The sequence below is a fragment of the Dermacentor andersoni genome, chromosome 2, assembly GCF_023375885.2.
Source record: "Dermacentor andersoni chromosome 2, qqDerAnde1_hic_scaffold, whole genome shotgun sequence".
Lineage (NCBI taxonomy): Eukaryota > Metazoa > Arthropoda > Arachnida > Ixodida > Ixodidae > Dermacentor > Dermacentor andersoni.
In genome coordinates, this window is record NC_092815.1 from 126971496 (window position 1) to 126986531 (window position 15036).

Below are 15036 nucleotides of genomic sequence, written 5' to 3' on the forward strand. Positions count from 1 at the left end.
CAGGACCCATTCCGTTCGTCGTTATATCAATGCCATGAATTATTAATGCATCGGCTCACACGACTTAACGTGTATGTCTCCTCTGTGTCAAACATCTTTTAGCGACATAGGAAGCCTGCAGTATCAAACGGGTGCTTAGTCCTGTGAAATGCACTTCCGTTACTGCGCAGTTTTGATTTATGTGTTGCCAACAGCGGCTGAGCGCCGTCCCCGTTCCTTAAGTTCAACGATTCATTCATTCATTCATTCATTCATTCATTCATTCATTCATTTAGCGCACTGTTATCTCGCGTTCTTGGTTCTACTTGTTGATCGTGACTACCACGATCAACATCATCGTCAAAAATTAAAAATTAAATACTGAGGTTATACGTGCCAAAACCACGATCTGCTTATGAGGCGCGCCGTAGTGGGGGACTCCGGATTAATTTTGACCACCTGGAGTTCTTTAACGTGCACCTGCAAACGATGTAACGTGTAAACGATGTTTCTTTCTTTTTTTTTTTTTTGCATTCCGCACCCCATCCAAATGCGGCCGCCGTGGCTGGGATTTGATCCCGCGACCTCGTGCTTAGCAGTCCAACACCATAGCCACTATAACCAAACACCATAGCCAAAACACCCGTGTACTTAGATTTAGGTGCACGTTAAAGAACCCCGGGTGGTCGAAATTTCCGGAGTCCTCCACTACGGCGTGCCTCATAATCAGAAAGTGGTTTTGGCACGTAAAACACCATAATTAAATTTAGATTCGACCAGGCACGTATTATTGCACAATCACATCGACAAACAACCGTCGTTTTCGGATCCCTGAATCAGGAGACGCTGTGTCGAATTACATGCGCCGGAGAGCAGAGGTGACCTTACGAATCTCCATAACAAGCGACTGTATGGGCGCTCACGTTCACCTGCCGCAAACCGTATTCTGCTACCTGCACACGATTCTTTCCTTGTAAGACGTGATCACGAAGCGCTGCATTCGGTTTTCTCTTTCCATGCACACCGAACACTACTATCGCATTTCGTCTTATCCTCGCGACGATGAACAATATTAGCCCGACCCTCGAACGGCCGGACGCGGTACAGCCAGACCAGCAAGCAAGCGCTCGATTACGGTGGAGAAACACGGTGGTTCCGCTTTAAACGAATACTAGGCGTAACAAGATAATGACGGCAGACAGATAGATGACCGGGTGTTATGGAAGGAAGGGGACGGCGAAGGGGAGCGCACTGTGAATCGCAGTTCCTTCCCCACGTGCCATGATGGAATGGGGAGGATGGTGGCTCAGCGGCACCGGAAGTGGCATAGCAGAGACAGAGGAAGCAGCCACACCGGTAGGAACGGCGGTGACAGCAACAGCTTCAGCAGCAGCAGCAGCCGGCCGAAGAGTGCGCGAGAGGGGAAGCTCAGTGGGTCGATGCCAGGAGACCTTTACCGAACCACACGGCACAAGCTATGGAGGCACGGCAAGGGCTATAAGCTAACAAGACGCAGGCAAGGGCGTTCGCTCCTCCCTGTCCTCTCCGCATCTTCAGGTGGAGCGCGTGTTGTGCACGTTTTAGTTGTTCGTCGCTTTGTGTCACCTCCGCAGCCTGGCGCAACAGCCGCTGGCGCTCCTGATGACGACGTCCTTCCGGAGACTGCACGGCGCCGTCTCTTGAAACGGTACACGCTTTCCCCCCCACCCTCCTCCTTCTCGCAACAACAGCCATCGCACTTCGGTCGCGCGCCGTCGGCTTGTCCGTATACGCTCCTTCGATCTTAAACGCGCGTTTGCGTGCTGCTGAGAGAAGGCGGTGGTCGCAGCTGGGTTTTCTCCTCCTGGCCTGACGCGTGGGATGGGGAAGGGAACGTGAGCACGTTGCTATATAGCGGTCGTTGCCGCCCCCTCGCACCTCCCGATCCGTTCACCCAACGCTGTAGTGCGTGGGTCTTGGTTGTAGTTATTGTGTTCCGTTCATTCAAGGCGAGAAGTGAACGTCTCGGCGAGTACGGAGTGAATGAATGAACGACGTGTGGACAAGGGACCATATATAAGCTAACGGTTGCCAGCTGTATTTTGGTGAGAAGCCATTGTTAAGAATTGTAACGAGGAAATATAACCATTAAAGAATGTGGTCTGTTGGGTCGATGCTAAATGTTTTGGTGGTGCGGTGGCAGCGTATAATTAGACATAGCCTTCTCAGACGCAACGAAATCCCAGTGACACAACACATCTCGATGTCACTTCTTATTGTCAACCGGTCTGTTACGATTTTGAAAGAGGTACTAGCTTCTTCAAGTTGCACAGGCTCATTCTCGCATCAGCACTTCCGTATTTATGGATAGTGAGTTCATTTCTCCAATTCATTCTGATAAAAGCACCTTTTGTTTTCCTGAACAGACTTTTTCCTTTCGTAGATACAGATTTAACATAACATGGTGGTTCCACGTCTTCCCCTTTCATCTGGTGGCACTTTAACTATGCAACACCTGTATTTTCGGACGTCGGCGACGATGTGCAGCAGTACGTCTCACACGAAGTAATTTTCTGTAAACCCAGCGGCATCAAAAGTACTATCGCATGCTTGATATATGGTGTCGCCTACATCCAGTTTTCTGTTACATCAGATTATTTTAGCTTATCATTCCTGGTTTAACGTTGAAAATGATGAAGGCCGTTGTCCACGGAGCTGCACACGGGGTTCTCAAGCGGATGCGGTCTACAGCCTGGCCCCGGAAATCTCGCTGCTGCCGCCGCTGAGAGCCTGAGAAGCCAGGAAAATGAGTGCCAGTGTGAACATCTCGCTTGTGGTAGTATGAAAGGCCAACGATGACCCCCTCGTGCTAACCAGTTATTAAGCTTCCGCACTGTGGAAGAAATGTCGTGCGAAAAGAAAAATAGTAAACGTTAGCTGTAACGGCGATGCATTTCACAGCACAATTTCAGTCCGGCACATTTTGAGCTGGTGCGAGGCAAAGTTTGTACGCTTTGTGTACTGGTTCACTTCAATTCTACTATTATACCACGCCCCTAAAGTCAATAATTAAATAGGTAATTGACAGCATCTGCTTCATTAATAAGTGCATTAGTGAATAGAACGGCGATTCCTGTATCCACCACTGATAGAAAGCTCAGTCAGTAAAAAAATTAATCTGTCTCAAGCCACCTTTTTTTTCAATAACGTGGGGCAGTCGTCGCCAAAACAGGCGGGAAACGCGGGCTATAACGCGTGGGCCGACGTCTCAGACACGCTTCCTTCTTTCCCTTCCCTTTCCACGAGCTTCGTCCAAGCTCTGTTCAGCTACCTGTTAACGACGCCGTGTGGCACGAGCTATAGTCCCTCCTCGTAGCGGCTTCAAAAAAATAAGTCTCTTCCTTTCGAATTGAGTTTTAATCCCTCGGTACCTGACCGCGTAAAGACGTCTCTGTCTATCCAATCAACCGGCGAATGTCCTCTCGTCTATCCACTCCGAAGGCCACGAAGCCGCGAGAGCGTGCTCTGGCTGGCCCTTAACGGTACCCTGACGGTACCCTGATGGTACTCTGACGGTACCGTATAACCGCGGGTACCGTGCGGGCGCGATCCGCGTGAGTACACACACGCGCGCGCGAGTGCACAGCTGCGCCATTCCTCTGAGCGCCCCAGTTTTCTGGAGTATATCCCTTATTTTTAGAAAGTGGGTCGGCACGCGCGGCCCCCTAGGGAGATAAAGAACCCCGCGGCTCAGGCCCAAAGATTAAATGTTTGCCCTGGCATCCGCCGAAGGAAGAGAGAGATAGAGAAAAAGAAGGTGGGCAAATATTGACCTTCGCGGCGGCAAGCCTGCAACCGCGGTCGTCGTTCGCCAGGGCAGCTAAAGCCACATGAAGAATGATCTTTCTCTGTTCGCTCGGAGGCCGCCGACGCCTTGCATGTGGTCATTGTTATTCCTATTATCACCGTGAAAGGAGGGGGGGGGGAGGGGGGGGGGGGCAAACCGCGCGTTTGTCATCTTCCTTTCATCCCTAGATCGTGTTCTCGCAGAAGCGTAAAAAAAAAAAAAAAAAACATGTAGAAAGCGAAAACTCCGCCAGAAGTGAACGATGAGGCGAGCGAAGCTGCAGCACCGCGCCGCTATTCGTACTCGCTTCCTGGCGCCTCGGAGAAGTGCTCCACCGGGACTCCCGTGCTCGGCGATCTGTCATATAGTCGTGAGGCAAGCGAAAGGCGTTGCCTTTCTCCGAGTCTTAGCAGCGCGGCTATACCTTCTTTCGTGTGTACTTGTTACGATAGTATATATCGCTTTCGAGAGCGGCGCTAGCTTGCTTTAGCGCTTAATGATATGCAAAGCAACGCTGGAATTTTTTTTTATTCTGATACTACGCCCGGCAGCGCCTAACTGTTTCCGCCTCTTGTTCTCGCTCAAGTGTCAACCCCTTTAAAAAGCAAGAATTTGCTTTTTCTGTGGGTTTAGGAGACGCGGCCTGATTGGTAGACGTGAGAATAGATAATGAGAGAGAGAGAGAGAGAAAAAAAAAGGGAGGAGGAGGAGGAGGAGATGTGCTTCTTGAGCCCGTCGGTGATTTGCTGTTGCGTTTCCTTTATCACGAACTTCAACTTGCCTGAGCCACTTGCGCGCAGACTGAAATTTACTTTAGAACCGCTTGCGGAAGTCTGTCAGACATGTTTGGTCCTTGGGGGTGGCGGCAATTTAATTTACACTTTGTTGCTTCTTCAGAGTCGCAGCTTCGTCGATTGTCGAATGCTGTTGCTTCAATGAGTAGTTGCGTATAATTTTCCTTCGGAGCCGTTCCCGGAGCAAGTTACTATAGTTTAGAGTAACATCTCTGTAGCTTTTTTTTTTTTTTTCTGAGTGGGTGTCAAATGTCTTTCCTTATAAATGTTTCATGCGGCCCCATGACAAATTTTGCAGGTTAAGTTAGTGTGTATGCTTTATACAAGCTAGATGCCATAAGTATTTTTTTCTTTTCGTTTTCTTCAGCCACCTCTTCCACTCCGGACTTCCTTACAATGGCAAACATTTAGAAAAATAGTTCGAGTCTTTTCATGGCGTGCGGCAAAATTATATCACCAGCCAAAGCAAGATAAATGTGGGCTTTAGTGAGTGATGCCAGGGTATTTGGCAGGCAAGAGGCACAAGAGAGAAAGGCGGCTTCCTAGAAAAAGTAAACAAAGAAGTTAAATTTGAGGTCTTGCGCACCAGAACCATGATTTGATTACGAAGTACGCCGTAGCGGCACACTGCGGATTAATTTTGATCACTTAGATTTTTTTTTACCGTGCACATAAATCTAAGTAAACGAGCGTAATTGCATTTTGCCACCATCGACGTACAGCCGGCTTGGCCGGAATTGAACCCGCGACCTTTAGCTCATTAGCGCAACGTAACAGCAACTGCGCTACCGCGGTGGGTCCAGAAATACATGCATGGGTAGTTTATAGAGGAGCAGAACTATATATATATATATGCACGTGATTTGCTTTCTTTTTTATTTTTTTTTCCATATTGTACCGAGGAGCCCACGCTTGCTAGCACTCGTTTCGAAACTGCTGAAAACGCTGAGATATTCAGAAAATAGGGATATGCATCTCTGCACGTGTGTATGTGCGTGCGTGCGTGCGTGTGCGCAGGTGCGTACGCGTTTGTATGCGATAAAATAGGAGGTCAGTAACTCAAATAACCATCACTTTGTAGTTCCAAGCCAGCAAAAGTGCAAAGTAAAATGAAACGCAATGTGTGTATGAGACATGGTAAAGATTGCTGATGTTCCGGTTATCAACGTCGTCAGCTCGGATAAAAAGTGCAATCGCTCACTTGGAAATTTCCCAGCCCCAAGAAGCGCCAAAGCGCGAGGAAAAAACGGAGAAATAGATTAAAAGTGCCGCTAGCACTTTTCATGAGCCAGCAACCGCCCCCCCCCCCCCCCCCCTCAGCCGTTCCCTCCAGTTTCTTCTTTGCAGTTGTCTTCCGTTTCTTTCTTTCTTTATTTCACTTGCCTTCGCTGTGCATCTTTTGGGCCTTCGTCATTTATTCGCTTTTTTTTTTCCTGTTTCGCTTGAGTCGGTCTGACTGAGCCAAGCTGTCCGAACTGCCACGGGGTCGCGTGGCACACAGGGCTTGATGAATGGGGTGGGATCTCGACCGTTGTTTAGGGAACTCGAAAATTTTAAGGACGCTTTTCACCTGCTTAGTTCAGACCGACGGCGATGGAGGAAATCCACCCGTAGCAGGACGCAGAATATTATTTTTATTTCTAGTTCTCCTCGTTCTCGTTTGAGTTGGTTGAATTTCTGTAGGATCGTACATGAAGAATCAAAGGTTAGTTCCAGGCACCTCCGATTTATGCCTATGTCCGTATTATTTATCCGATTTATTTATGTCCGTAAATAGGACCGGAAGGTCTACATGACTGTTTCTATTAAGCCGGTGGCTGATTTCTGTTCAAATATCGCGCGTGCTTGTGTGCAGAGTGCAATGGATTCCCCTCAATGCTACCTTTGCAGAATTAGTTGCTTGTTTCGTTCGCAACAAAGTCCAGAAGCGCATGGTCTGTGGCGGTGCCACTAAAAGAAAATGTCGATTTTGCTGCAACAGGCCACTGGCGCCATCTGTCACCTCTATAGTGAAACATACCTCTCACCGCAGTGGTGACAGGCGGGGACTCTTTTCGAAAATCGACATTTTTGTATTTTTCTGGTGGCACCGCAGATGGCGTACACATTGACTTTATTGCGCACAAAAAAAAAGTGAGGTGATGCTAGCAAACGTGATATTTAATGGAACTCGCTGCAAAACGCTATATCTCTGTGCCGAACTTCAACGAGAATTAGCCAGTGGTTTATCTGGAAGAGACGTGTATACCTGGAGTGACACACAGTAGAACAGCTCATGAACGGGTCAGGTGGAGCAGGCGGGACAGTGCGCAAACGAGATGCATTGAGAGTAAGCCAACAATTTAATGCGAAAACTGGCTAAAGCTCCCCCCCCCCCCCCCTGCCGCATTGCTTCAGCCACCCATTCCTGGGAGAGTAAAAAAAAAAAAGATGTTCTTATCGCACAAGACCGATTCACGCGAGTTGTATTAGCGCTGCCGTCGATTTATTCGTTGGAAAATGTACTTGTGGGCCTATCGCCCCAGGTGTTGAACTGGTCTTCACTGGCATATAGGTCTTGGTTGTACTCATTTATTCACTTATGTTGTTTCTTTTCTTGTGCTCTGTATTCGCTCATCCGAACATTAAGATCAATTCTCAGTCGGAAGTTGTGCGTCGCCCGTCCGTCACACCCGTCCCGATTCGCCGCCGTTCATGATGCCCAGCTTCACGCTCTGCATGTCTCAAGTTCTTTCTAAGATATCTGTTTCCCTGTCGCGCTATAGAACCTTCCTGTTCTTACGCACAACGTTCCCGAAAGACTTACAGTTGAGCCCTCTGGAATAACATAATTTGCAATAGCCTACAAATATATAGGACTCTTCAAATGGCACCAGCTTTGGTGGAGAGATGGAATTTTCCAAAAATGAATTTTACTGCAAATTATAACAAGAACGGTGAGCTCGACGCATGGGCTCGACACGAGCTCGTCGCACTGCGAACGCTCCTTTTATTTGAACGCATTAAGAATATGCACCTATAGCAAACTACGGGACAAAATACTTCCTTGGCTAACTGGTCTGTCGGATATGAACGACCTGAAGTTTTCTGGGATCGTGAATACGTTGCTGCCTCAGCGCGGATATAAAGGTCTATATTGTTCTTTATTTTTTTATTACTCTTGATGTAAGATTATCGCTGAAGGTTCCGGACAAGATATCACTGATTGGTTGTTATTCGAGAGGTATGGCTGCTCCAGAACATCTGACGTATGTCGTACGCAGGTATACAACCAGCAGCATTGATGCGAGAGCAGTAACCAACTTATCACAACGCCTGTTATGCGTAATTGCGTGAAAATGGGACGTGTAGTCCCTCTGTGGCCGGTTTTTAAGCACTGAGTAGTCGCAAGTGTTTGGTTTACAGTCGTAATCACGCCGACATTACAAGTGCCGCTGAACCCGTAAACGAAAGAACGCATTGGATTAGTTTAGGAATGGTTCGGGCTTTAATTTATGCCGATAAGCACATCCTGTTGCATCCATTATTTTCTACTCCGGTTGAGTTGTTATGCTCTTCACAGCGCACGTTTGTGGCGACGATCTTAGTACAGCTAGCTACTACAGGACGTTTACTTCTGCAGGTGATCACCGTGCAGTAAAGGCCGACTCAGTATGAAGTATCAGCAACAGGATGCACATGGTGTTTAACTTATTGCATAGAATTTTGCTAATAAGCTGCTTAAACGCTTCTGTTATCAACTTTTGCTGCAATTTTACCGCTTTTGTTCGTAACAAAAATTATAGTTATTATGTAATAATAATAATTATTATTTTGTTGTAATGTAAGTAAGTTTTTGAACATCGAAGAAAGCAAGCACAGAATTTTGGTGCCTGTCGTCACAGTAATAGTTTAACTTGCGGTACTTTTCTTACCGAATATGTGTGCAGGAGGCTCTTAGCATATAACTCACATTACTGCTAATGGGAGATTCCTCTATTCCATTAGGAAAAGGGCTTACGCAATTGGTTTTGTGGGGCTTGCCTGGTTGAGTGGACTAACATTTACGTAAACTGCTTTCTTGCTGCCCAAGGCTATGCTGAACAGTAGACCCGAGTTTCTCAGCGCAACTCGTAACAAGATTACTAAAGTGCATTCTGTACCGAAGAGCGTGAATCACCAGGGATGAGCATTAATTGTTCTGCAAGAGAATCTGACCTCCTTGTCCATCACTTACTGCCACTTCTGTCTTGGGTGATATAGTGGCGTTGTGTCACTCTGTGTGCGTGGAGCCGTCGTGTACTTAGAGTGTCATCCGCCATTCGTAATTACAACAAAACGCAACGTTCCCTGCATTACCTGATATGGTTAATTATTTGTGTCCGCGTGCGTGAAAAGGTCACCGGGTTAGCTTGCGAAGCTTTTCTCTTCAACTTCATTGGCTTCGCATTGCTGAGGAACGGCAACGCAAGTGTTGTCGTTCCCAAGCGCTCAAACTTTGCTGGCTTCCGTACCATTATTTGAAACCCTTCAAAAATGTTACTACTAGTGTTTACATATTGCTCACTATAGCTCGCATTTATGGGTAAGGTATACGCGACGAAGGATACGAGATCGTAAAAGAAAACATGATAACCTTGTGTCTTCTATTTCGCATTTTTTTTTCTTCTTTCGTCTAACAGTAATCTGAAATACTGCGGCTTGTCCTCTTGAGTGAACCCGATATTCTTAAAGAACAGTCTGCAGTGGACAAATTGAGGCTGATTTGCAAAAGTTTAGATATCTTCTGTTGTAATAGATATCGATTGTACAAATGGTCATCATGAACGGTCACGCCTAATATGCCAGTCTGTCATAATTAATTCCTTACGTAGTTGAAACCGAGTCAAGCAAGCTATGCTGGAGAGCGAGAAACAGACTCGAGACGGCGTCGACATCACCAGTGCACATCATTCAAAGCAAGATGTAGTGTGCACGCTACACGAGGCGTCGCGAGTTCAAGCGCTCTCTTGTAGACAATAGTCTCGCGGTGAACCGTCTGACCAGGTAGATCCGTATTATAGGAACATGACTGATCATTTCGTGCCGGCAGCTCGCGAATTTCTTCGTTTTGTGTTCAGCGACGAGATTGAACGTTCCTGTACAATCAGCGCGCCCTTGTGTCCGCTTTTTGATTGGCGCTTTCCTTGCTCTGGGTGGTTGCTGTTATGAGAACCGATGAAATTTCCCAGCTCTATACGCTTGTAATTAGATCATTAGGAAGTTGTCTTCGACGACGTGATTGGGCATTTCAAGTAATCGAAGCTAGTGAAATCGACTGCTGCTTGGCGTGTATGGGCATACATACACGCCATGTACATACATACATGCATACATGCATACATACATACATACATACATACATACATACATACATACATACATACATACATACATACATACATACATACATACATACATACATACATACATACATACATACATACATACATACATACATACATACATACCCAGAAAGCATTAAATGTGCGTGCGTACGCGCACAGGCGTTTGCATTGCTAAAATATCGCATTGGAACCTTTTAAAGAATTTCGTCGAGCCCTTTTAGTACAGCTGCGAAATCTCCCACACAAACTCATTTTCTACAGTAGGCGGAAAGAATATCTCGATCACAGAAACGAAAAGAGGGTGGGGGGGGGAGGCACGAACCGTGTCTGGGTCCGTGAGAGACGCTTCTACGCGTCTGCTATACAGGAGTTCGAAGCTTACACTTCAGAAGGCAATATCTTTTAATCGCACCTCTTGAGCGCGCACGCTGGAACTTCTCGAAAATAAGGAATGAACGAATAAAAAAGCCACGCACACATCTTTGGTGGGCACATTGAAGAACTTGAATCGGTTGAAATCAATTAAAATAGTAAGGCGACGGTAAGCGACACGCACAATTCCGGGACGTTAAGCGCAAGGAGATGCTATGCCGCATTGCACCCCTCTCATATTTCTTTCATCGCATTACAACTTCGAGGGTTGTGTTGAAGGACACGTTATCAAGCATGCGTCACGATGCGCTTTTTGAGTTTAGAAGAACTTCTCGTTGGGCTAGTTGGTGCATTGCTTATACGAACCAAGTTGCGCATTGAAAAAAGACAACCACAGTAAAAGGCAACAGAGACGGAAAGAACGCAAATTTTTTTAATAAGAAACTTGGTTCTTCTAAGCAACGCTTCTTGAGCTGCGGCACATTCTTGAGCCACGAAAGTGTCCTATCTCTGCACTGTGCACAACTATGGTGCTGCTGCCATTCCTACTGGGTACATGAGACCATGCCGCATACAGTAAACGTGTACCAGTTAGAATCTGACTGTAAACTAGTGTAAATAACCTTGCGTTTGTGAGCCGGTTGCATCTCGTGCTTGTTGTGTGTGTGCGCGCGCGCGTTGTGCGTGTAGGTGTGTGTATATGTTTGTCCGTGCTTGCGTGTGTGTGCATACGTATGCGTGTATGTGTGTCACTCCCCCCTCTCTCTCTCTCTCTCTCTCTCGTTCACTTCGTTAACTGCGTTCGAGCGTAAGCGTTTCAAGTACGTCCCATCAGCTAAATTGGTTCTCAGGCTTCCAGCGATGTATTAGAAGTTTTAATGTTTCCTTTACAACCCACACTGCTCATGTCCAGATGTAGTCAGAAGAGTAAACATTAGTTATGCCTCAGGGAATTATTTGCACATTTCATGAATACGCGTAAGCACTTATTTTCTTTAATTTCAATACATATTTGGTGAAATGTTCATTTCTACGTTCATTTCTTCATTTTTTCATCATATAGGGCGTCCCAGCTATAACGTTAAACGAGCTGTTTCAGGAAAAAAAAAACATTGAATAAGCACAGTGAAAGATTATTTCGCAAGGCATACGGTGTTTGGTCGTCAGTCCTCGAAGACTGAACACTGTAGAATTTATGATTGTATCTTGCACCGCGTATTTTTCATCTTTTTTATCATTTCTTTCGTTGAACATCTTGGCTAACGTTAGGTGGTACACTATGCATAGGCATCATACATTAATTATTTATTTGAATAGTAATCCTATATTTGACGTGCTTTAAAAGGAGTTAAATCTTGTTGATGATGTTGAAAGCTCAGAACGTTATAGTATAAGCAGCATCTTGATAACGTGGATCTTGATCAGTTGGCCGTGGCGCGAAGTTGTATTCCCTGTGAGTGCTTTCATGATGCAATAAAATAATCATTTTTCTTAATTAATAAGCACTAATCAGTTTACTATAAGTTTATCATTGCTTTCACGCTTCTAATTTGAGCTTAATGTATGCAATGAAGTTGTTTCTAATAAAAATATTTCACACGACAGGGTAACAAATTCAACGACCAAAGACCAACATTAGCACCGAATTGCCGAAAGAAGAGGCGTCCCTAACGGAAATGTGGTTCTTTATTTTTTTTTCTGGCCAACACTCTTGAATAAGATTCGTGACAGTTGATCGGCAAATTCCATTTCTTCACACTTTCCATGAAAAAGTGCGCTTCGAACGGACCTTTTCAGCGGGGCCTGCACTGATGAATATTTATGTGGGCAGCTACTGCTTTCTGGGATAAGGCTTTCACACATTGCACATTTTAAATATGTCTTTCCTCGCTTGGTGAGCGAGGAAAGGTGAGGTGAATTTGGTGAGCACTGGCCCTGTAGATTGTAGTTTAACAGTGGCAGTGTAAAGCGAACTTATTTTTCTGTATTTTCACCCCCGCGTTCACAAACCGCCCTAGAATCGAAGCTTTTCCTCGACTGCATGATGATGATGATGCCGATGATTACAATTATGATGCTGATGATGATTCATTTATCAGCGTTCCCTTTGAAACGGGGCGGTGGGAAATAGTCACCTAGCTTGATTGAGCTTATCAGGTACAGTGCTCACGGAATGAAACGCGTCAATTTAGGGCTAAGTAATGCGCATACGTTCGCTTCAACCGGCTGGAGTTCGTGTCACATCGACGTAATTCTGGCGCGTACACTTACATGGGAGCCCTCGTCACCTTTGGTGACCAAATTCCTAGCGACATGACATTGTGCTCTCGCGTACTTTGCACATATGTAGGGTTGCACTAAATGCTCCGTGTCCTATTTCAATCCGTGAGCACTGTACGCACCGGGTCAAAGACAATGCCGCCTTACGTCTGCTGATGTGTGCACACTTCACATCAATAACGTTGCTCGGTGATTCATGTTGCCTATAAGAAGATTAGTTTACTCCAGCGCATTTGAGTGGACACCCAGAGCACTTGGTCGCCTATTCACGAAAAAGCTGTCATGCTTGAACTGTTCATCACAAAAAAAAGAAAAAAAATATGAGGACAATTCTGATGCTGGGCATAATGTTAAGGAATGTCGGTCGGCCAATCGCAAGAACAGCTTAGGAACGAAAATCTTTTACTTCGGCCCCTGGTTACAAAGTTTTCGCTTATGGATAGCCGAAGCGAAGTGCCCACATGAATTTGTGTGACGGTGCTGGGCTATCCTCTTGCATAGTTATAGAGTTGTGAATGTAGAACGGAAGAAATTTGTAAAATGCTGGAATTAGTACACTATAATAGGACAAGGGACAGTGAAAATAAACAGGGCTGCCGGTTTGCATTACACGCAAAAGTGGCGATTTTCTGCCGAACCGTGCTTCGGTGTGTTGTTCGTTCCACTGTGGCATAATGGGCAATGAACATGCCGACGCAGCAGCACGATCTGCACATGAGGAAGGTTTGCAAGACTCCATTCCATTCTCAAGAACAGACGCTGCGATGAAAATTCGTGTACTTGCAAATGAAGCCATCAAAACTTTATGGAACACACCAAGCTTGAAGCATACACGTCTACACCGACTGGACCCATCCCTTCGACTTCGACCCCCATCTGGACTCTCTCGACTCGAAACAACAGTACTTTGCCGACTGTGGCTTGGTGTCGCCTACACAAGATCCTTCGCCTTCCGAGTCGGTATGGACGCGAGCGCGACTTGCAGTCACTGCGACGGCGAGGAGACTATCGAACACGTACTTTGCCACTGTCCTCGATACAGCGCGCACCGGCTGTCACTAGCGGCCGCGTTGGCACGTCTTGACTACAGGCCACTTTCAGAACAGTCAGTTTTGGAATGCCGACATGAACTGTCGTCGCAGCGAAAGTCGGTCAAGGCTTTGTTGACCTTTTTACGTGACAGTGGCCTACTAGAAAGACTACAATGACCCCATTCGATCCCTTTTCATACTTTTTTCTCACGCTTTTATTTTTGTCATGCTCTTCTTTCTGTTTTTACTTCCCCTTTCCCTTCTCCTAGTGCAGGGTAGCAAACCGGAGGTTTTAACTCTGGTTAACCTCCCTGCCTTTCTCTCATTTGCACCTCTCTCTCTCTCCCTGTTATTATTACTGGATGACCTTGCATAAATCAGACGGGCAGGGTAACATTGTAACAGCATAGCACCACATATCTGTTGTTCGGCAAGTCGATGTCTTTTCGTAGTGAATGAATAATGTATCGCAGGCATCGCCAAACCACAACAATGGGCCCCAGGTTACGCTGGTCAAAATCTATAGCACGAGATGTTCGTAGGTACCACGAAATTTGTTTCGTGAAAACAACTTTACGCAAAAGGAATCTTCACTAAGCTAACTGTGACATGTGTTCAACATCGCCTGGTGGAATTTTGGGCTTGATGGTTGAATATATCTGTGTCAGCGGCAGTACTTCCCAGCAGGATATCACCTTTTGATAAATCTGGAAACGTAAATAGGTGTTCGCTATCTTCTTGCCATTTTCTCCTGGCCAATTAGCGCGTAGGTTTGTTGTTATTGTTGTTGTTGTTTTCTCTGTTTTTTTTTGTCTTGTTATATCAACCCATTGCACGCATTAGGGCCCGTATTCCCGAAAAGCTCCTAAGCTATAGGTTGTTTGTAAGAGGAAGTTTCAGCCGATCCTAATGTTGAGCGTAATATTGTGATATCACTGTAATATCACTTTATGTTTTCTTTCAGTAGCCTGAGTTAAACCCTTTAGTACTTTGTATGTTATTCGTGCGTGTCGTTAGTCGTCATCAATTTCTTCAAGACATGCTAAAGCCGATAAGGAGTCTGCAAATTACCCACTTTTTGGGTGTCTCATATGTTTCATAAAGTAAGTGGCTTGGAGAACGGCCACTAATTCCGCTTTTATTGGTGACGACGTGAGTCCTAGTCGACAGGCGTATTTTACCTGTAACATGTAAGGATGGTATAACATAAGCTGCAGCCGCACTTTCTTTGATGCAGAACCGTCCGTGTACACGTGGATAGACTACCGGTACTTGTAAAATAGCTGATGTAGGGCTAATTGTTTCGCTGCTAATGTAGGAACGTCGCTTTTATTTTTAAGACTTTCGATTGACGTTTCTATTTTCGGTGCCTGCAGAAGCCATGGTGG

The 15036-nt window shown here is 45.8% G+C and overlaps 1 protein-coding gene across 5 annotated transcripts in view; it reads left to right on the forward strand.

Moving 5' to 3' along the window:
- Epac (Exchange protein directly activated by cAMP) overlaps positions 1–15036 on the forward strand; it is a 794549-nt gene that overhangs the window by 484479 nt on the left and 295034 nt on the right. The gene's annotated exons all lie outside the window — the stretch shown is intronic.